Genomic DNA, 22,184 nt, shown 5'->3' with positions numbered 1-22,184 from the left:
CTTACATGACTTCACTCTATGACAACTAACCCAATTAAAAAATGGGAAAAGGACTCTAACAAACACTTCTCCAAGGAGGATATACAGAGGATCCAGAGATGCATGAAAAGATGCTCACTACTGCTAGCTATCAGAGAGATGCAAATGAAAACCACAATGAGATACCACTTTACAACAGTCAGAATGGCTATCATAAAGAAAGCAACAAACAACAAATGTTGGAGAGGTTGTTTGGAAAAGGGTACCCTAGTTTATGTTGGTGGGATTGCAGACTCATACAATCATTATGAAAATCACTATGAAATTTTCTCAGAAAACTAAAAATGTGCCTACCTTTTAACTCAGCAATTCCACTGCTGGGATTATATCCTAAGAACCCTAAAACACCAGATCAAAAAAACCTATGCACGCCAATGTTCATAGCAGCACAATTTACATTAACCAAGTGCTGGAAGCAACCTGGGTGCCTGTCAGTAAATGAATGGATCAAAAAATTATGATACATATACACAATGGAATTCTATGCAGCAGAAAGAAAGATGGAGCTCCTGCCCTTTGCAACAGCATGGATGCAACTGGAAAGCACTATTCTGAGTGAAATAAGCCAGGTGTTGAAAGACAAATACCATATGATCTCACCTTTAACAGGAAGCTAAACAACAAACCTATCAAGCAGGAAAGTGAATAGAAAGACACTGAAATATAGAACAGGGGGAGAGTGACCATAGGGGACAGTGGAGGGAATTTCAGGGGGAAAAGGGGAATAATTTAAAGGAACTACTACAAAGGAGATACGCACAACAACTAAGGGGGTTGGAAATGGGAGGGAGGTGGGAAGCATGGGGAGGGGTGGGTTAGGATGGGAGCAAAAGACAAAATTGTACTTGAACAACAATTAAATTAAAAAATAAAACTAAAAATTGTGGTAAAATATTGTGTTTACTCGATTGACAAGGGAAACATCTCTTGGATTAATGAAGTTTCAGAATCATATGTCACATTTCACTATTGAACAAAAACTGGTAAAAATAAATTATTAAAGTGAGATATAATTTAGAACACTATGCCTAGAGTGACTTTCAAGGTAAAATGGTCTAGTGGTTTTCCAATCTCAAGTACAGGGGTTCCTATAGATTTTCTAAGCCAATAGTTGGATATCTGGATTTATTTTCCATTGGAAGCCCTAGTTTCTCAAAAGAAAGCTCTGCAGGCTACACTAGTACATCAAGAATCTTTGCTTTAAGCTGGAGTTTTATGATGTTAGTGTGGTTTAACAGGTTACCTCATATTATCAGAAACTATTACTGACAGATCCTTGTATATTTAAGTATTTAGTATAAGAAAATAAATTATTACTTAATAAAATGTAATTTTTATAGTGCGTTTAATGTTCCAAATAATGGTATCATTAGGGGGTGGGGATAGAAATGTTTTAAAGTTATGAGAAGGTTGTAACTCATTGAACTTGTCAAAAGCCCTTGTTTTAAAAATAATCAAGTACAGATTGGTAGTTACAAAATAGTCACAGGATATAGAGTACAGCATATAATTATATTATAATAAGTATGTATGGTACCAGTTTGGTATTGGAAATACCAGGGGGAACACTTTGTAAAGTATATGATTGTCTAATCACCAAGCTACTTGCCTGAAACTAATACAAAATAATAGTGACCATAAAATGTAACTGAATAAAATTTAAAAAATAAAAAATAATATAAAAAAGAAAAGAAATAATGTAATAAAAACTTCAAAAAATAGAAATAAAGAAAAATGACCAAACTTAGGCACAAAGCATTTCTGCCCCTTACTGGTCATCCTGGATTACTTCTAAGTGCAAGGATAATAGCTTATGTATTAATCAATAATGCCTGTTTCAGCACCTGCACTAATACACTCATATTCTCTGTTCATCAGCCCTTTATTTAATCACTCACTCTACTGAGGAAAGAAATTTCAGATTTATGAGTCACATAAATCTTTAGTTGTTATTCTTAAATTCCCCGGTCCAATTTTATTCACTTTTCTTTGGCTGTTATCTACACAGTTGAGTGGGTCTACCATCTTAACTAGATCAACTGATTCAGTTAAAATGTCATGTGGTATTATATTCATCCCAATGGAGTCACCCTAGATGTGGCAAAGTATATATAGATCAGAAACACACTCTGTACTGGCAAAATCTCAGCAACTCTGAGGGTGAAAGTGGAAGAGCAGGAATATATTAGTTTACCACTAACCCAGAGGAAAGGAGGAACATCCAACTCTTTAGAGACCATCTTCTGTTGCTAGCTAGTGACATCTCTACTTTCCCCCTTAGTCTTAGGCCAAATTTCCTAAGCAACAAACTTTGAGATGAAAATCTGTGTGCAGGCATTTTGTTAGATAGGGCTGTCAAAAAAGCACTGTAAAGGAGGGGAGACAGCAAGAGTTGCCAAAGAGCGGTTCTACTGACAAGCCATTGCAACGGAGCTCAGTTGGTCCTATGGAGAGTTTTAGAGTTGGAGTATACCTTTTCAGTCATCAAACCAGTGGAAGGGGCCCTGGCCTTCTACACCCACAGTTCCAGACATTGGATGTGGGCTGTCTATAAGGAGTAATAGTAACCTTGGGCGATGCAGTTCCCTCTTGTTGATGGTGATTCTTGGAGCCAACAGCAACCAATACTCTATAGTTAAGATAATGAGCACCTCATTCCTAATTTGGGAATCTGAGGACACATCAAACAACTATTATAACTTCCTCCTCTTAATCCCCCCTCATGTATTTCCTCTATAGACAATGCCCCTCTGCATTATTCCAATATCAACAAGAAACTGGAAAGCAGACCTAGACTATCACTACCTGCCCCCACCAAATCCTCCTTATAACTGGTACAGCATTTTTTTAAAATATGTTTATTGATTATGTCACTACAGTTGTCCCACTTCCCCCCTTCATTAGCCTCCACCATGCACAACCCCCCACCCACATCCCCCCTTTAGTTCATGTCCATGTGTCACAAGTTCTTTAGATTCTATATTTACCATACTATTCTTGTCCCCCTCATCTATTTTCTACCTACTATCTATGCTACTTAGTCTCTGTACATCCTCCCCTCCTACTCCTCCCACTCTCCTGTTGCTAATCCTCCATGTGATCTTCATTTCTATGGCGCTGCTCCTGATCTAGCTGTCCACTTAGTTTGCTTCTCTTTTAGGTGTGGTTGTTAATAACTGTGAGTTTTGCTGTCCTTTTACTGTTCATATTTTTATCTTCTTTTTCTTAGGTAAGTCCTTTTAACATTTTATATAATAAAGGCTTGGTGATGATGAACTCCTTGAACTTGACCTTATCTGAGAAGCACTTTATCTTCCCTTCCATTCTAAATGAAGGTTTTGCTGGATAGAGCAATCTTGGATGTAGGTCTTTGGATTTCATGACTTGGAATACTTCCCAGCCCCTTCTTGCCTGTAAGGTCTCTTTTGAGAAATCAGCTGAGTCTGATGGGAACTCCTTTGTAGGTGACTGTTCCCTTATCTCTTTCTGCTTCTAGGATTCTCTCCTTCATTTTAATCTTGGCTAATGTAATTATGATGTGCCTTGGTGTGTTCTTCCTTGGGTCCAAATTTTTTGGGACTATCTGAGCTTCCTGGACTCCCTGGAAGTCTATTTTCTTTGCCAGATTGGGGAAATTCTCCTTTATTATTTGTTCAAATATGTTTTCCACTTGCTGCTCTTCCTCTTCCCCTTCTGGTACTTTAATAATTCAGGTGTTGGAATATTTAAAGATGTCCTGGAGGTTCCTAAGCCTCTCCTCATTTTTTTTAATTTGTGTTTCTTCATTCTTTCCTGTTTGGTCATTTTTTTCTTCCTTTTGGTCCTCTTCATTTATTTTAGTCCCAGTTTCCTTCCCATCACTATTTTTTCCCTGTGCATTTTGCTTCATTTCATTTAATGAAGCCTTCATTTTTTTTCATCTAATTTGTGACTAAAATCAACCAGTTCTGTGAGCATCCCAATCACCAGTGTTTTGAACTGTACATCCAATATGTTAACTATCTGTTGGTCACTTAGAAGTATTGACTCTGGGGATTTGAGCTTTTCTTGAGTTATAATGTTTTGGTCTGTTTGCACTCGCTATTATGTGTGAGATGCGAAGCCTTAGGTGTTCACCAGGGCGGGGCAACCCAGGTGAGGGCAACCCAGGTCACTGGGTTGTGAAGCTGTATGTGGGGGGTGGGGTCAGAGAGGGGCAGTGGCATTCTTTTTTTCTGCTCTCACTCGGATTTTGGTCCCCTCTGCTGCTTCCCACAAGAAAATTGGGCCCTTCTGGTGCTAGTTCCCAGATGTGTGGGCTTGTGCACCTTCCAGAACCCTGTGGATCTCTCCAACAAACTCTCTGTTAGCCTGGGAGCCTCTCCCAGTGCCTCAATCCCCAAAAGTTTTTCCAATTTGTGCTTTTAGGCTTTATTTCTCGGTGCTGGGGCCCTGGGTTATGTGCTCTGTCTCACTGTCCATTTTTTCACCTGGCTTGTCTGTGCGCAAATGTGTGACTGTGGTCAGCCAGCCACCTTGCGCCCTCATTGGGTTTGCCCATTGCCACCCCGCATCTGGGATCTGCCAACTGCCACCTCCACACCTGGGTCAGTCTGGCTGCTTTTTCCTGCATGACCCCTCTCCACCAGCCACTGATTCCGCCCCTCTTACCTGTCTGGATGAATGGTTCGTTGTTGTTCAACTTTGGTACAGTTTAATATTCTTTCTGCTTTGGTTGCAGCCTGGTTTGTAAATATTTGTTGTTCATAAACTTAGTTGTGCAAGGAGGTACAGTGTTTCTACCTACACCTCCATCTTGGCTGGAAGTCTGATACAGTATTTTTGAGAGCTGGCTACCTACGGTTAATATGAAGTTTATAGCTGAAAGACAGAGAAAAACAAATAGTGCCTGAGTGTGTTTGAAGTTCCTTTTATCATTTAAGGAACATTCTTTTGTTATTCAGTTATATAAGGATTAGAAAATAAACCAGAGTCAACAAAGTAAATGAATCATTTGAATAGCATGATTGCCATTCTGTAGTGATCTGAAAAATCCAATATTTCCTTTTAAGTCAGATTCACTTTCATCTATAGAAAGGGACTTAACCTTTTCCAGTGGCCACCTAAGTGGAAGGTCAGACCAACTAAGGAAATACTTCAACCTTCCCTAGGTTTACTTTTATTTTTTAGCCTTCCTTTGTTCCCATTTATTCTGCATCTTTAACTTTTTTTGCATTGAAAATCCTTTATCAGATCATGTCTACAAGAAGCCAAAGTATCTGAAAACAAAAATTCCATTAGTTTATTTAGTTAAAATAATGTCTATTCTCTTTACCCTTGCAAGCATTGGCTGGATTCAAATAAGTATGTTGGTAGGGTCACAACCATTAAAGTTATGGGGAGATTTTTTTGTATACCATATTTTATTAATATCTTTATGTAAGGTATTGATGCTTGAGCCAGATATTATAGCCTATGAAGCTAAAGAAGCAAACTTGGATTGCAATATTCTTCACCTATCTCTCTGCATTTTCATATGCAGTGTCCAAGACCATTGGTCCAAACAGTCTGGTTCATAACTTAGGAACTGTTTACAAAAATTTCATGGCACCTTGAAAATCCAAATAGTATGTTAACCATTTGGCGGAAAAGAGGAAGGCGAGAGAGCTGCCATTTTCAAGGTGAATTTTCTTCTTAATTTGGTTTATACTAATTGGTCCACCAGAGGAAAAATAACCCAGTTTAGATCTTCACAATCCTGGGTTGGAATCCTAGGAGGAGCATGTAACTAGAAGTTTAATATTTAGCCTCAACTGAGGCATTTTTTGAATCCTAACCAAATGCTGTTGAGTGAGAGTTTTTCTACTAAAGAGAAGTGCCTCTTGTTTGAGGAGGAAGAAGAGATTGTTAGAACAGAAGATTCTTCTTTCTTCTTGTGAAATAAATCAATAATTTTACTTTTTAAACACCAAATATACTTTTGAAAGAAATTATCTGGTGATGTGCCCCCAGATCTTCTGGCTGTGAAAATGTTGACACATCTTTAGGATTTGACTACATCAAAGATTTATCTTCAATACCTGTCAACACATCACATTTCTACATCTCAGTTTGCATATATTTCAAGAAAATTATAAACAATTGTGTTGTTACATAGTACATTTGAAGGACTAATGAGAAAGAAAATTAAAACTGCACTGTTGTAGGTCACAGTAACTTCCTCTTTTGGTTTTATTTCACATGCCCATTCACACATTCCTTGAAATTCCTCCCACGTTTAGGGTACAGGACACTGTAGGTTAATTCTCCTCTCATTTTCTTCTTGTTCTCATTTGATGATTTCTGAAACCATGAGCATCTTCTAAGGTTCAATCATCAGCCTCTGTATTTCTTAAGCCCTAGTCACTCCTTTGGGGGAGGTGGTCTATCTAAGAACATAGTTGAAATCTACTCTGATCTCTCCCTTGCAATCCCATCCTGTATTTTCACCTCAAGGTCTTCTGTGACATATCAGAATTGCCAGCATCACTCCTCTTGTGCTATGGGGCTATTATTAAGTAAAATAAGGATTACTTTAACACAAGCACTATGATATCATGACAGTTGATCTGATAACAGAGAGAGCTACTGCGTCTAATCAGCAGGTAGCATATATAGTGTGGATACACTGGAAAAAGGGATGATTCATGCTCCAGGGGGCATAGAGTGGGAAGGTATGAGAGTTCATCACTCCACAGAGAATAGCATGCAATTGAAAACTTATGAAGTGTTTATTTCTGGAATTTTTCATGTAATATTTTCAGACTGTGGTTGACCACAGGTAACTTAAACCATGGAAAGTGAAACTGCAGATAAGAGGGGACTATGTAAAGAAGACATAAATAAATGGGGACCAATCCAATGTTCATAGATCAGAAGACTTACTATTGTTAAACAAGACTTAATATTGTTGAGATTACAGTATTCCCCAAGTTGACCTAAAGACTCAATGCAGCATCTGTCAAAATTCCAACCATTTTTTTTTCCAGAAATTAGTGAACTAATTCTAATATTCTTACAGAAACTCAAGGGATCCTGAATAACCATAACAACCTTGAAAAAATGAATAAAGTTAATGGATTCACATTTCCTGATCTCAAAATTACTGCAAAGCTACAATAATCAAAACTCTCTCATATTAGCATAAGGATAGATGAATAAATCAGTGGAATAAAACTTAAAGTCTAGAAATAAACCCATTCACTTATTGAATATTAGCAAGGATACTAAGACCATGCTGGAACAACTGGATATCCATATACAAAAGAGTGAATTTGGAACCTACCTACAAAATTAGCTAAAAATGGATCAAGAACCTAAATGTAAGAGATCAAATTATAAAACTCTTAGAATAAAATATATGGGTTGATTTTGTAACCTCAAATTTGCTGATAGTTTCTTAGACACATCACCAAAAGGAAAAGCAACAAAAGAAAACAAAACATATGAATTGGACTTTGTCAAACTTTTAAAAAACCTGTTTCAACCCGACTGGTGTAGCTCAGTAGATTGAGCGCGGGCCTGTGAACCAGACGATCACGGTTCAATTCCCAGTCAGGGCATATACCTGGGTTGCAGGCTGGTTCCCTGCAGGCCAGTTCCCAGCACGGGATGCATGAAAGGCAACCATACATTGATGTTTCTCTCCCTCTCTCCTTCCCTTCCCCTTTAAAGATAAATAAATAAAATCTAAAAAATAAATAAATAAATAAATAACCTGTTTCAAGGAACAGCATTTAGCAAAGTTAAAAGTCAACCCTCAGAATGGGAGAAATATTTTCAACATATCTGACAAAGGTCTGGTATCCAGTATATAAAAATAACTCTTATAACTGAATAATAAAAAGACAAATAAACTTATGAAAAGGGTGGAAAAAATTGAGTAAACATTTAAAAATTATCTCTGGTTATATTTCAACCAGAGACATTGAAAGTAAGAACAGACTGACAGTAATGAGATGGTGAGGAGCAGGGAAATAACGGGGGAAAAATTGAAAGGGTCATCAATGAACATGTGTAAAGGACACATGGACAAAGCCAAAGGTGGGTAGGATTGAAGGTGGTAAATGCGAGTGGGTGGGCGGGGAAAAGTGGTGGTGGGAAAATTGGGAGGACTGTATTTGAACATTAAAATTTTTAGCCATAATTTTATTTTATTTATTTTGTTTTTTATTATATTTATTGCGATGACCTTAGTTAATACAATTTTAAGTGTATTTTATTGGTTATGCTATTACAGTTGTCCCATTTCCCCCCTTCATTCCCCTCCACCCTGCACACCCTCTCACATCCACATTCCCTCGCTTTAGTTCATGTCCATGTGTCGTAAGTACTTTGGCTTCTACATTTCCCACATTATTCTTGCTCTCCCCTTGTCTATTTTCTACCTACCTTCTATGCTACTTATTCTCTGTACCTTTTCCGCCTCCCTCCTCCTCCCACTCCCCTGTTGCTAACCCTACATGTGATCTCCATTTCTGTGGTTCTGTCTCTGTTCTACTTGTTTGCTTAGTTTGCTTTTGCTTTTGTTTTAGGTGTGGTTGTTAATAACCATGCGTTTGCTGTTATTTTACTGTTCATATTTTTTATCTTCTTTTTCTTAGGTAAGTAAGTCCCTTTAACGTTTCATATACTAAGGGCTTGGTGATGATGAACTCCTCGAACCTGACCTTATCTGAGAAGCACTTTATCTGCCCTTCCATTCTAAATGAAAGCTTTGCTGGATAGAGGAATCTTGGATGTAGGTACTTGCCTTTCATGACTCTGAATACTTCTTTCCAGCATCTTCTTGCCTGTAAGGTCTCTTTTGAGAAATCAGCTGACAGTCTGATGGGAACTCCTTTGTAGGTGACTGTCCCCTTATCTCTTGCTGCTTCTAGGATTCTCTCCTTCATTTTAATCTCAGCTAACGTAATTACGATGTGCCTTGGTGTGTTCTTCCTTGGGTCCAACTCTCTGAGCTTCCTGGATTTCCTGGAAGTCTATTTCCTTTGCCAAATTGGGGAAGTTCTCCTTTATTATTTGTTCAAATAAGTTTTCCACTTGTTGCTCTGCCTCTTCCCCTTCTGGTACTCCTATAATTCGGATGTTGGAATGTTTAAAGATGTCCTGGAGGTTTTTAAGCTTCTCCTTATTTGTTTGAAATCTTTTCTTCCTTGTTTTCTGTTTGTTGTTTTTTTCTTTCTTTCTGCTGGTCCACTCCATTGATTTGAGTCCCAGATTTTTTCCATCACTATTTGATCCCCGTGCATTTTCCTTGATTTCACTTAGCATAGCCTTCATTTTTTCATCTAATTTGCCACCAAAATCAACTAGGTCTGTGAGCATCCTGATCACCAGTGCTTTGAACTGTGCATCTGACAGGTTGGCTATCTCTTCATTGCTAAGTTGTATTTGTTCTGGAGCTTTAATCTGTTCTTCTGTTTGGGCCATTATTTTTTGTCTTGTCACTCCAGTTAGGTATGAGAGGTGGAGCCTTAGGTGTTCACCAGGGCGGGTCAACCCACATTGCTGGGTTGTGATGCTGTATGTGGGGGAGGACTCAGAGAAGGAACAATGACACTTACTCCTCTCTCTGCCAGATTTCAGTCCCTTCCACCACTCCCCCAAGCAAACTGGGCCCTTCTGGTGCTAACTCCATTTGGGTGGGTTTGTCTATGTTCTAGAACACTGTGGATCTCTCTGACATACTCTCCTGTGAGGCTGGGAATCTCTCCTGGCACCTCAACTCCCTACAGGTGTTTTCAATTGGTGTTTTGAGACTTTATTTCTCTGTGCTGGAGCCCCGGATTGTGTGGTCTTTCTCACTTCCTGGTTTCGCCTGGTTTATCTGCGTGTGAATTTGTGACCACCTAGTCAGCCAGCTGTTTTACATGCCTCACTGGGTCTGCCCACTGCCACCCTGTGCCAGAGGTCTGCCAGCTGCTCCTGCATGCCCAGGGTCTGCCTACTGTCTTCTTGCATGCCCAGAGTCCGCCGGCTGCTGCTTTACACTCCCAAGGTTCACCAGCCACCACTTTTTTTTTTTTGCTGTGACCGCACTGCACCAGGCCACCTGACTCTACCCTTCCTACCGGTCTGAATGAATGTGTCTATTTTAACTCCTTGGTTGTCGGACTTTCGTACATTTAAATTTTCTGTCAGTTCTGGTTGGTTTTTTTGTTTCTAAATTTTTGTTGTCCTTATTTTGGTTTTGCAAGGAAGCACAGTGTGTTTACCTATACCTCCATCTTGGCCGGAAGTTGGATAATAAAATTATATATGTCTCAAGTATTGTATTCTATAATATATCATCTGTATATTGTACCTTTTTTGCATATTTCATACTTTATACATGTCACATATGTAAATTATGACTGTTACAGTTATTTTTTGAAGGGTGAATTTTTTCATTTTTTAAAATTGTTGTTCAAATACAGTTGTTTCCATTTCCCCACCAGCACTCCCCCCTGACACCAGCCATTCTCACTTCCCAGCCTTGATCCTACCCACTTTGGTTTTGTCCATGTGTCCTTTATACATGTTCCTGAAAACCCTTCCCTCTGTCTCCTCATAATCCCCTCCCACCTCCCCTCTGGTTACTGTCAGTTTGTTCTTAATTTCAATATCTCTGGTTATATTTTGCTTGCTTGTTTGTTTTGTTGATTAGGCTCCTTATTTTTATTTTCAAACTTTTTAAATTGTTCAAGTACAGTTGTCTCTATTTTCCCAGCACCACTCTTCACTGATCCACCCACCCCCACCTCCTACCCTGACTTCTACCCCATTTTGGCTTAGTCTATGGGTACTTTATACACGCTCCTTGATGACCTTCACCTTCTCTCTAGCCATTATCCCCCTCTCCCTTCCCCTCTGGTTACTTTCAGTTTGTTTTTTATTTCATTGTCTCTTGTTCTATTTTGCTTGTTTGTTTTGTTGATTAAGTTCCATTTACAGGTGGGATCTTACAGTATTTTTCTTTCATCAGCTGGTTTATTTTATTTAGCATGATGTTCTCCAATTCCATCCAAGCTATTGTGAAGGGGAGGAGCTCCTTCTTTTTTTCTTCTGTGTAGTATTTCATTGTATAAATGTACCATAATATTCTGATCTACTCATTTACTGATGGGTACTTATGCTGTTTCCAGCACCTGACTATTATACAGAACATTGCTATGAACATAGGAGTGCATAAGTTCTTTTGAATTCATGTTTTAGGATTCTTAGGATGTAATCCCAGAAGTGGAATTGCTGGGTTAAAAGGCAGTGCCATTTTTAGTTTTTTGAGTAAATTCCATACTGTTTTCCACAGTGGCTGCACCAGTCTGCATTCCCACCAACAGTGTACTAGGGTTTCCTTTTCTCTACAACTTCACCAGCACTTGTTGTTTGTTGATCAGTTTTGCCTGGCAAGATGGTATGCCTATAGTCCCAGCTATTTGGGAGGCTGAGGTTGAAAGATTGCTTCATCCCAGGAGTTCTGGTCTGTAGTACACTATGCTGACAGGGTGTCTGCACTAAGTTTGTTATCAATATGGTGATCTCCCAGGAGCAGGAGGCCACCAGGTTGCCTAAGGAGGGGTGAACAGGCTCAGGTTGGAAATGGAGCAGGTGAATAGACATTATTTTAAATTATTTATTTATTTATTTTGAGAGGGGAAAGGAGGGAGAAAAAGAAGGAGAGAAACATCAATTCGTGGTTGCCTCTCCAGCACCCCTACTGGGGACTTGGCCTGCAATCCAGGCATGTGCACTGACTGGGAATTGAACCAGTGACTCTTTGTTTCACAGGCTGGCACTCAGTTAATTGACCCACACTAGCCAGGGCTGAATAAACATTTTCAAAAAGAAGATATAAAAATGGCCAATAAGCACACGAAGAAGTGTTCAGTATCATTAGTCATCAGTTAACTGCAAATCAAAATCACAAAGAGATTCCATTGTACGCCCACTATGATGGTTATATAGATGTTTTATTAAATATTTTATTGTCATTCTATTACAATTTTCCCAGTTTTCCTCCTTTGCCCTCCGCTACTTAGCCTCTACCCTCACTCCCTGTTATCCACGTCGATGGGTCATTCATGCATGTTGCTTGACTAGTCCCTTCCCCTTCTTTCCACCCTTATACCCCTCCCCTCTGGTTGCTGTCAGTATGTTCCCTTTTTTTCATGCCTCCAAATAATTTTTTAAATGGAAAAAAGCAAGTTTGGTGGGGATGTGGAGAAACTGGAGCCCACATATATTGTTGGTAGGAATGTTAAAAGGTGAAGGAGCTGTGTGAAACAGTTTGGCACTTCCTCAGAAAGATCAACATAGAGTTATCATATGAGTCATCATTTACACTCCTAGTAGTATACCCAAGGGAACTATAAAAATGTGTTCATACAAGAACTTGTGCATGAATGTTCCTAACAATCTTAATAGCTACCAAGTAAAAACAAACAATATGTTTATTAACTGATGAGTGGATAAACAAAATGTGCTATATCCATACAATGGAATATTATTTGGTCATAAAAGGAATGTTCTTATACATGCTACAACATGGAAAACCCTTGAAAACATTATGCTAAATATTAGATTTCAGAATAGGCCAATCCATAGACACAGAAAACAATTGCCAAGGATGGGATTAGAGGGAGATTGAAAATGATTGTTTTAGGTACCATGTGTCTTTTTGAGGTGATGAAAATATTCTGAAATTAAGAAATATACTACTGAATATACAAATTACTATTGTACTAAAACCCACTGAATCATAAACTTTATTTTATTTTATTTTTTTATTTATGATTGGATATGATTTATTTATTTTTTGCTGTTTTTTTCTTTTTTTAATTTCTTTTTTTATTGATTATGCCATTACAGTTGTTTTATTCCCCCCTTCATTCCCCTCCACCCTACGCCCATCTCCACCATTACCCCCCTTTAGTTTATGACCATGTGCCTCAAGTTCTTTAGATTCTATATTTCCCATACTATTCTTGCCCCCCCATCAATTTTCTATCTACTGTCTATGCTACTTATTTTTCGTACCTTCTATCCCCTTCTCCTCCTCCCACTCCCCTATTGCCAACCCTCCTTGAGATCTTTATTTCTATGTTTCTGCTCCTGATCTAGCTGCCTTCTTAGTTTGCTTTTGTTTTGCATGTGGTTGTTAATAACTGTGAGTTTGTTGTCCTTTCACTGTTCGTGTTTTTTTAACTTCTTTTTCTTAGATAAGTCCCTTTAACATTTCATATAATAAGGGCTTGGTGATGATGAACTCCTTGAATTTGATCTTATCTGAGAAGCACTTTATCTATCCTTCCATTCTAAATGAAAGTTTTGCTGGATAGAGCAATCTTGGTTGTAGGTCTTTGGATTTCATGACTTGGAATACCTCTTTCCAGCCCCTTCTTGCCTGGAAGGTCTCTTGAGAAATCTGTTGACACTCTGATAGGAACTCCTTTGTAGGTGACTGTCCCCTTATCTCTTGCTGTTTCTAGGATTCTCTCCTTCATTTTCATCTTGGCTAATGTAATTATGATGTGCCTTGGTGTGTTTCTTCTTGGGTCCAACTTCTTTGGGACTCTCTGAGCTTCCTGGATTTCCTGGAAGTCTATTTCCTTTGCCAGATTGGGGAAATTCTCCTTTATTATTTGTTCAAATAAGTTTTCCACTGGTGGCTGTTCCTTTTCCCCTTCTGGTACCCCTATAATTCGGATGTTGGAGTTTTTAAAGATGTCCTGGAGGTTCCTAAGACTCTCCTCATTTTTTTGAATTCTTGCTTCTTGACTCTTTTCTGTTTGGCCATTATTTGCTTTCTTCTGGTCCACCCCATTGATTTGAGTCCCAGTTTCCTTTTCATTGCTATTGGTTTCCTGTGCAATTCCATTCATTTCATTTCAATTAGTTTCACCTTCATATAATTGTCTAATTTGTGGCTATAATCAACCAGTTCTGTGAGGATCCTGATCACCAGTGTTTTAAACTGTGCGTCTGAGAGTTTTGCTATTTCTTCATCACTTAGATTTATAGGCTCTGGGGCTTTGAGATCTTCTTGAGCCATTTTTGGTCTGTTCTCACCCGTTAAGTATGAGTAGCAGAGCCTTGGACTCTCAGGTTGCTGGGTTGTGATGCTATATGTGGGGGTGTGGTCAGAGCAGGGAAATGGCGACCTCCTCTGCTGTTTCTCACTGCTGGGTGAGGAGCAGAGCCTAAGGTGGTTCACCAGGGCGGGGCCGCTCAGGTCGCTGGGTTATGATGCTGCTGTATGTGGAGGCAGGGTCAGAGCAGGGAAATGGCGGTGCCATTTGCCGTGGGGCCTGCTCCGCCCATAGTCTCACCACCCATTCCCTTGCTTGTCTATCTGCGCAGGAAAGCGCGGCCACAGTCAACCCACAGCCCTACTCCCTTGCTGTTTCCCTGTGGTCGCTGGCTGAGTCACTTACTAGGTCCAACCCTGCCCCTGGGTTCCACGTGCCGGAGTCTGTCTGAGTTTTTCTGTGCAACCCCGCTCCACCAGCTGCTGGTTTCCCCCCTCTTACTGGTCAGGCTGAAGAATTTGTTGTTATCAGACTTCCAAAAAGTTCAATTTTCTGTGTTCTGGCTGTGTTTTCTGTTGCTAATATTTGTCTCTAAACTTGGTTGTGAAAGAAGGCACAGCATTTCCACCTATGCCTCCATCTTGACGGAAGTGAATCATAAACTTTAAAAGTGAACTTTATGGTATGTGAATATTACTTCAATAATACAGGTTAAAAACAAACAAAAAAGAGACAGTACATAGAAGAAAAGCTGGCCATACAGACAAACTAAGGTTTTAACAACAGAGAACTTACCCAGACAAATTATATCCAATAAGGAACACAGGACAATGCAGGCTCGAAAATGTCATGGAATCCATTCAAAATAAACGTATCGATTACCTATTGTGCTCCAAGTGTATTTTAGGCCATGGAATTATGGACAGGGACGAAAATATGGTCTCTGCCTTCAAGGATTACACTGTTTAGAAACAGATGAGAAAATAGGCAATTTCAATATAATACAATAAATGCTACTGAATTCAGAGAAGCAGCACCTGCTTTAGACAATCAAAAGCTTTCTGGAGGATACTTAATATGAGCTGAGCTTTGAAAAGTAAACAGAACTTAGCTAAATTAAGGTGGTAGCAGTAGTAGGTGGGGGAAGATGATAGATATGGTTATTACAGCAAAACAAAAATAGCATGTACTCAAAACACTCTAGTGTGAGAAAGAAAGAAGATATTTAGGGAACTGAAAAGGCTTCAAGATGACTGGGGTACAGGGTGAATATAAAGACATGGTGAGAGATGGGACTGGAGAGCTTGTGGGTACCTGTTCATGAAGACCTCTGTGTCCTAAGCTAAAAAGCATGAGCCAAAATATGTACATCACAAGACATAATTCCCAAATGGGAAAAGTCCAAAAGACTTTTAAAACTGTTGTTAGATTTCTTCCTCCCCAGAAACATAACTTTTCAAAAATCTGTTTATCTATTTTCTCTAGTGTATTATTTAATTTTGGTACTAGATAGCTTGGTTTTTCTCAGACATGGTGACTCTTCCACATTTTTAATATGGAGATAAAGACAAAGATCAATTTGTGGAGTCTCATGGCAACAGTAAAGACACTAAGACTGGAATTCTGAGAAATAACTACAGCTCTTGACCTTTGCCAGAAGCATCTCTCCTGATGCCAAGAAAATAACAGTTCTGCCTTAATTTTTGTGTCTCTTTATGTACCAAGAATAATGCTTTCCTGCTCAGCATTTCACTGATGCCTGCTGTGGTCTCCTATCCCCTCTTCTCATTTATTCAAAAGATTGAGGCATCAAATATTCTAGCGCTTAGGTTTTGAAATAAGGCTTTGTGTCATTTTATTTCAGGTTAGACACGGTAGCAGAAAACTGGAAAGGAGGCTGGATAATATGGAGTCAGTTTTATGGAAATAAACAGCACTGTTCATTCTCTAATTAAGAGCACTGCCTTGTCATTGGGGGAACAAATGCAGAAGCAATTAGGAGGCTTAAAATAGAGCATTACAGGTTGAATGTACAATACAGCTTCCCAAGTGTTAAAATTGATCATTTCTTTTTTAAAGTAGAGTTATGATTTGTATACATTTTTTTCCACTTATGAGGCACAATAGGTCATGTCCTCCGGCTTCAGCTTCCCTGCTATTTACATGATTGACCAGTAACTGAGTCTGACCTCTGTTTCCTACTCTCTCTAGTTGTAATACTTTTTCATTTATCTTCCAGGAAGTGCTTACCCTCCTGGATTTCTTCATATCTCATTGGCCACTCCTTTTTAGTCTCTTTTGCTGTTTTTTTTTTTTTTCATCTGTTCAACCTTCAAATTCTGAGGGCCTCATTTTTGGCAGTAGTCTCCTTTATTTTCTTTGACACATGCTCTCTAGATGAGTTCATCCAATTATATGGCTCTGATATTGTCTATTAACTAGTGATCCCCAAATTATACCTTTACATTTTACCTGTGCTCCAGGTTGCAGTCTTATACATTCAATTGTCTCTTTGAATGTCTATTAGGAAGCTAAAACTTTCTTATGTTCAAAACAAAACTTTTGATTTCTCTCTTTCTTGTGCCAAATCCTGCTTCCCTCTTAATCTCTTCTAACTCAGCTAATAACATCACCATCTACCAGTGGCTCAAGCAAAAACTCTAGATTCTCCTCTTTTCCTTTCTCATCCATCAACAATTTCTGTTGATTCTAACCTCCAAAACACGTGCTGAATCCATCCATTGTTGTCCATCTCCACTGTTATTACTCTAATCAAAGCTGCTGTTTCTTCCACTTGGACTAGCTAATAACTAACTAGTCTTCCACCTTTACTCTTCCTGCCTACAATCTACTTAACACACAGCAGCTGGAGTTTATTTTTTTTAAATACACAGCAGATCATGCTTAAAATTCTCTAATATTATCACCTTATATTTAGAATAAAATTCAAATTCCTTACCGTGGCCTGCAAGGCCCTCTGTGATCTGACCACTGTTTACCTCTGTCACTTGAGCTAAGATAACTCTTCCATTGGACATTTTGTTCTTATAAAACACCAAATTCATCCATGCTTTAGGACTTTTGATTTTGCTGTGCCCTTTGCCTAGAAGACTCATCCCACTTTTTGGGTCTGTTTATGTAAATAGAGTTTTATTGTAACACAGCCATGCCCATTTGTTTACTACTGACTATGGCAACTTTTGTTCTACAATGGCAAAGTCTAGTAGTTGAGACAGATATCATATGACCCATTCTCCCATTAAGCAAGTTTGCCAAACCTGTCAGGATCTTTGTATGGCTGTCTCCTTACTTAGTTTTTTTTTGTGTCAATATCACTCCCTCAAAGAGACATGCCCTCTTTCTCACCCCAGTCACTCTTTCACATTACCCTCTTCATTTCTCCACAGCATGCCTCTAAAATTATCCGATTTATTTGATTGGGTATTGCCTGTTAACTCTACTAGATTGTAAGTTTCTCTGTCATATTTCCTAGTGGGTCCCTAGGTCCTAGCACTATACATGGCATTCCATAGGTCCTCAATAAATATGTTAGATAAATTAATACATTAATGTAGGTGGAGCATCAAGTTGTTCCCACAATAATGGTTCAAGTTAAGACTCCATATACATATAGCTATAAAGTTTATTTAGATCTAGTTTATGAATAAATGTATGTCCAAATAAAGACCTCACAAAGTAAAGGTACCTGAGCATTAAAAGATGGATGAAAAATCACTGTGGAGTAAAACCAGCTTCAAATTAATTTGTAATTAATTAATTGGATCCTGTAAGAGTAAATATTTTAACATTTTTTGAGCAACAGTTAAAGGAATCAAGTAAAGTTTTCAAAAAATTGCTTAGGTACTCCTTCCACTCATCTTAAAAGGATGCTAATATTACCTTGTTGAATTCATTTTAATCAGCAGATGGCAGGAAGTGGGAGGGATAAAAGCGGGCATTGAAAAATGACCCTTTTAATAGATTCCCAGACTTGGCTTTATTTATGTCATCTCTGCACTTTTTTACCAATTATTTTTGCTGCTGTCTTTCTTTCCAGTGATCTACATCCTTGCACATCCCCCCCCCCCGCACCAAAAGCCCTCATTCTCTTGGATGTTTCTGTGGCTTCTCAATTTGTCTTTAAGCTCCCTCTGCTGGCACTAAGAAGACTGAACAGTTAGTTTCTTCTGGAATCTATAACATAAGCTAGAGTATATAGGATTAAAATAACTATATTAAAAGGGCAATCTTTTCTCCCCTTCACTTAAAGAAAATTAAATGCTGTCTTCCTTCATACATTTTAGTGAAATTAGCTGTTGGAGCCTTTATTAGGCACAGTCTAAATGACTGATTCAATAAAAATCCATGTTAACAAAAGAGCAATATGGTTACTTTAATCTTCTATATCAAATATTAGATCTGTGTGAAACTACAGGTAGCCTACGCAGATTCTCTTGATTTCTCACTTGAGTACAATGAGATGTGTACACAGGTGTTTACAAAGTAGCAAAAAGATAGGTGATACATAGTAGTGCATGTACTTACCCCTTTCACCTTCTTTTCTTTTAGACTCCTTTAAAAGTGAGTTTGAGGGTATTAACATTTACCAGAGTGAACACAACAAATGACATAATTTTTTCTAATAATTGGTTGTTCACTAGAAAAGATTGACCAAGGACTGATTTTCCAGATAAATTTAGATATCACTGAATTGAAGGGGAGAATGAGAGTTTTCCCCATAGATAACTTTAAAAGCTGTAAGCACTCTCCTCTTTGTTCTGAACTGCAACTGAACTGGCTATATACCCTTGGGAAAGAAGCTTAACTTTTATGGATTCATTTAATTAATTACAAAGTGAAGAAATTATACGAGGCCATCACTAATGATTGGCATTAATTAATATATTATCCACATAAAGGCATTTCTAACAAAAGTCTGGAAAAGATGTGAATATTTAAACTTCTGTATAAGTGTATTTCATTGATTATGCTATTACAGTTGTGCCATTTTTTCTCCCCTTTATCTACCCCCATCCTGCACCACATCAACCTCCAACATCCCCTCCTTAGTTCATGTCCATGGGTCGTACATATAAGGTCTTTGACTACTCCATTTCCTATACTCTTCTTAACTTCCCCCTGTCTATTTTTTCCCTACCTATTATGCTTATTATTTCCTGTGCTGTGGGGGCAACTTTGCCCTCAAGTCCCCTCGTTTGTCATGGATGAAAGTAAACACTACCAAGACATGATCTGCTTGGGGAGGAGAGTTGGCCAGTTTCTCAGAGGAAAAAGGCCAGGAGCCCCTTCCTCCAGGGGCTTTTACTGGGTTCTAATACACAGGAATACAGGGTGTCAAGGATCAAACAGTAGATAACATTTCAAAGAAATCTGAGGGCTTAGTCTGAGTCAGTGTCTCTCAGGTGAGGGGGTTGCAGAAACTTTGGGAGACATACTCATTTCCTGCTCGGACCCTCAACATATGAATGAAAGCACTTCTAGCAAAGCAAGTTTCACAAAATTTTTAGGAATTCTTTCTGATGCCAGATTTCCCCCAGATACTGCTCTAGCAAGGCAAGGAGCTGCACCCCTCCCCATCAGGTTTTGAGGCTTAAGTGGATTAGAGCCAGGAAGTGCTTCTCCCAGAGGACATGGGAACTTGGGCTATGTCATATAGCTGGGGGGCAAGGGTTCATTTTTCCCTCTTTGTCACAGCCCCCGAGTCCTTCTATGATGGCATACCAAGTGATCAAGTCTGGCTTAGGTTACCCCTCTCTCTGTGAGGAGTCTTACCTGTCATTGACTTCCAACCATGCTTTGGGAACAAGGAGAGGAAACTGAGGCAGTGTTTGCTACCACAGACAAGCTTTCTCTCCTGTGGCTCAAATTCCAGAAGTCTCTCACTCATCCTTAGCCATAGGGGGTAGTTACAATTCCTGAAACCAGGCAGAGTGGTCCCCAACACTGTGCCTTTTCCTCATTTTCCGCCTCCCCCTCCCCGATGATAACCCTCTATGTAATCTCCATTCCTATGATTCTGTTCCTGTTCTAGTCGTTTGTTTAGTATGTTTTTATTTTTTTAGGTTCAGTTGTTGATAGTTGTGGTTTGTTATCATTTTACTGTTCATAGTTTTGATCTTCTTTTTCTTAGATAAGTCCCTTTAACATTTCATATAATAAGGGCTTGATGATGATGAACTCCTTGAACTTGACCTTATCTAGGAAGCACTTTATCTGCCCTTCCATTCTAACTGATAGCTTTGCTGGATAGAGTAATCTTGGATGTAGGTCCTTGCCTTTCATGACTTGGAATACTTTTTTCCATCCTCTTCTTGACTACAAAGTTTCTTTTGAGGAATCAGCTGATAGTCTATGGGAACTTTTTGTAAGTAACTCTGTCCTTTTCTCTTCCTGGTTTTAAGATTCCCTCTTTATCTTTAATTTTGGGCAATGTAATTATGATGTGTCTTGGTGTGTTTCTACTTAGATCTAACTTCTTTGGGACTCTCTGAGCATCCTGTATTTGCATGTCTAGTTCCTTCACCAGATTGAGGAAGTTTTCCTTCATTATTTTTTCAAAGAAGTTTTCAATTTCTTGCTTTTCCTCTTCTCCTTCCGGTACTCCTATGATTCAAATGTTGGAACATTTAAAGTTGTCCCAGACGTTCCTGAGCCTGTCATCATTTTTTTTTGGATTCTTGTTTCTTCATTCTGTTCTGGTTGGATGTTTATTTCTTCCTTTTCTTCCAAGCCATTGATTTGTATCCTGGTTTCCTCCCCTTCACTGTTGGCTTTCTGTATATTTTCCTTCATTTTACTTTGTATAGCCTTTACTTCTTCCTTTATTTTGTGGCCATACTCAAACATTTTTGTAAATATTCTGATTACCCATGTTTTGAACTCTGCATCTAACAGGTTGTTCACCTCCTCATTGCTTAGTTCTTTTTCTGGAGTTTCAATCTGTTCTTTCATTTGGGCCATATTTCTTTGTCTCAGTTCAGCTGTTAGGTTATAAGCGGTAGAGTCTTAGGTATTCATCAATGCAGGACAACCCATGTTGCTGCATTGTGGCACTGTCTGTGGGGGAGGGGTAAAATAGAGAATAATGCCATTTGCTAACTTGCTTGCCTTTTCCCCTGCTTTCAGCTGCTTCCCTCATTTCCTACAAGCAGATTGTGCCCTTTCAGGTGCTGATTCCTGGGTGGGTGGGCTTATGTACATTCTAGGATTCTGTGGGTCTCTCCAATGGACTCCCCTGTGAGATTAGGACTTACTCTCACCATTGCAACTCCAACAGATTTTTACAGCCAGAGGCTTTGAAGCTTTATTTTCCCAAGCTGGAACCCTGAGTTGTGCAGTTTGTCTTGCTCCCCAGTTGTTCCTTTTAGCTTATCTGCATGCAAATATGGGATATTTTGGTCTTTTGATAATCACTACCTTGCCGCGTCTCTTCCCGCAGTTCCCCAGGCTGCCCATCTCTGCCCTTCCTAGCAGTCTGGATGAATGTTTCTTCTTGAACTCCTTGGTTGTTGGATTTCCATGCACTTTGATTTTCTGGAAATTCTGGATGTTTTTTGTTTTTAAATTGGTTGTTATCATTCTTTTGGTTGTGTGAGTAAGTGAAGCATATCTACCTACACCTCCATCTTGGCCAGACTCTGGAACATTTACACTTCTTTATTTTACATTTTAAAACTTGGGGACTTCCGGCCAAGATGGAGGTGTAGGTAGACACACTGTGCCTCCTTGCACAACCAAAATTAAGGACAAAAAATATAGAAACAAAAAACAATCACATCTGACAGAAAATTGAACTGCACAGAAGTCCAACAACCATTCATCCAGACCAGTAAAAGGGGAAGAGTCGGCAGCTGGCAGAGAGGGGTTGCGCCAGGAAAAAGCAGTGCTTGGTGGTCTTGGGTGCGCAGGTGGTGGCTGGTAGACCCTGGGCACAGGGTGGCAACGAGCAGACCCAGTGAGGTGCACAAAGCCACTGGCTGACTGTGGACACATTTTTGTGTGCAGATAAATCAGACGAAAACAAGGGGCAAGACAGACCATGCAACCCAGGGACCCAGAGCCAGTAAATAAAGCCTAAAGGCACCAATTGAAAACACT

This window comes from Artibeus jamaicensis, unplaced genomic scaffold (assembly GCF_021234435.1).
Source record: "Artibeus jamaicensis isolate MK-2021 breed Jamaican fruit bat unplaced genomic scaffold, CSHL_Jam_final contig_240, whole genome shotgun sequence".
NCBI lineage: Eukaryota > Metazoa > Chordata > Mammalia > Chiroptera > Phyllostomidae > Artibeus > Artibeus jamaicensis.
The sequence above is the reverse complement of the archived record's forward strand: the minus strand, read 5'-3'. Positions refer to the sequence as shown.